We start from the raw sequence: 2,067 nt of genomic DNA, 5'->3' as shown, positions 1-2,067 counted from the left end.
AAATTCTTACCCTCACCTAATGTCTATGCCACCCTCCAAGCAGAACCATTGTTCATTGAAACAGTTGGGGAATGACTTAATGAATAGACCATCTTAATACACACACCATTTCTTAAATGAATGTAACCTGTTCTCTGTGGGCTGAGAATTAAGTCACTCACTCAAGTCAAGTGGCTTTGACCATAGCAGGAAGTCTGTATCCAAAAATCGAGGCTACAATTCAATTCTTGGTGCAGCAGAACTATCAAGCCTATAATTCATTTCTTGGTGCAGCAGAACTATCAACTCTCAGCTTAGCTATGATGGAGGTAACATCCTTTGGTGATATGTAGGTCATTGAAATACAGCCTTATTACAATGAAACCCAATATATAAAAATTGTTTTTATTTTTGGCTTGTACTACAGTAAGAGCCAAGGTTTTAAACTCTACTAAATACAAAACAAACAAAAAGACTTCATATATTCATGTTCATTTAAGAAAATACTAGTAGTTATGTATTATTTTTAAGTATACAGTTAATATGTTTGGAGTTATTTAAAATTTATATTGAGAAAAATATATTTTTACTATTGCTGTGACAAGCATCTACATAAGACTGTTAAATTGATTGTTGTTGGGGCTGGTGAGATGGCTCAGCGGGTAAGAGCACCTTCTACTCTTCTGAAGGTCCTGAGTTCAAATCCTAGCAACCACATGGTGCCTCACAACCACCCATAATGAAATCTGATGCCCTCTTCTGGTGCATCTGAAGACAGATACAGGGTACTCATCTATAATAATAAATAAATCTTTAAAATCTTTAAAATTGATTGATGTTGTATATCAAACAACTTTTATAATACTTATTTTTATTGTTATAATATTTTATAAATTTTAAGGAATATGACAAAAAAGATATTGTAGGTATCGAAGGGGGGGTCTCTGGGAGAAGCGGTGGTATAAAAGGGAAACAAGAATGTGATTCAATTCTATTTAATTAAAATATGTTTTTAAATGTTAACAAATTCAGATAAATTGAAATCATATAACTTTTCTCATCATAATGTAATAAAAGTTTAAAAAAAAAAAGAGGAAACAAAAATGACCAAGAAAACACTTATATATTAAGCATCCAGAGTCAATAGGGAAATGTAAATCAAAACTAATTTAAGATCTTTAACTTATAGCAGTCAGAATAGCCAAGATAAATAACTCAAACGACAGCTTATAATGGCAAAGATGCAGAGCAAGGTGAACACTCATCCATAGTTAGTAGGAATGCGAGTTTTTAAAACCACTACAGATTTCAGTGTGGTGGTTCCTCGAGAAACTGGGAATAGACTTGTCCAAGATCCAACTGTAATGCTTGTAAGTATATAGCTAAAGGACCTACTACAGAGACGCTTTCTCAACAACATTTATTGCTGCTCTATTCTTTTTTAAAATTATTTTAGTCATTATATTTCAGATGTTGCCTCTCCTCAGTCCCTCTCAAACTGTTCCTCATCCTATTCTTCCTCCCCCTTGCCTCTGAGAGAATGATTCCCTACCTCCAATAAGACTCTCCCTTCCCTGGGGTCTTAAGTCTCTCAAAGATTAAGTGCATCTTCTTCCAGTGAAGCCAGATCAGACAGGTCTCTGCTACATATGTGCCAGAAGCCTCAGACTAGCCCGTGTATGCTCCTGGTTGGTGGCTGAGTTTCTGGGAGCTCCTTGGTGTCTGGGTTAATTGAGGCTGCTAGTCTTCCTATAGGGTTACTCACCCTTTCAGCTTCTTCAATCCTTCCCATAATTCAACCACAGGGGTCCCTGATTTCAATCCAATGGTTGGGTGTAAGTATCTTTTTTATCTCAGTCAGCTGTTGGTAGGGCCTCTCAGAGGACAACCATGCCAGGCTCCCACCTGTAAGCACATCATAGCATAATAGTGTCAGGCCTTGGTGTTCCCCCATGAGATGGATCCAAGGTTGGGCTAGTCACTGGTCCTCCTTCCCTTCAGCCTTTTCTCATTTTTTAAATTGGGTATTTTATTTATCTACATTTCAAATGTTATCCACTTTCCCAGTTTCCCCTCCAGAGCCCCCCT

The sequence above is a fragment of the Mastomys coucha genome, unplaced genomic scaffold (genome assembly GCF_008632895.1).
Source record: "Mastomys coucha isolate ucsf_1 unplaced genomic scaffold, UCSF_Mcou_1 pScaffold16, whole genome shotgun sequence".
Classification (NCBI taxonomy): domain Eukaryota; kingdom Metazoa; phylum Chordata; class Mammalia; order Rodentia; family Muridae; genus Mastomys; species Mastomys coucha.
This window is presented reverse-complemented; position numbering follows the sequence as displayed.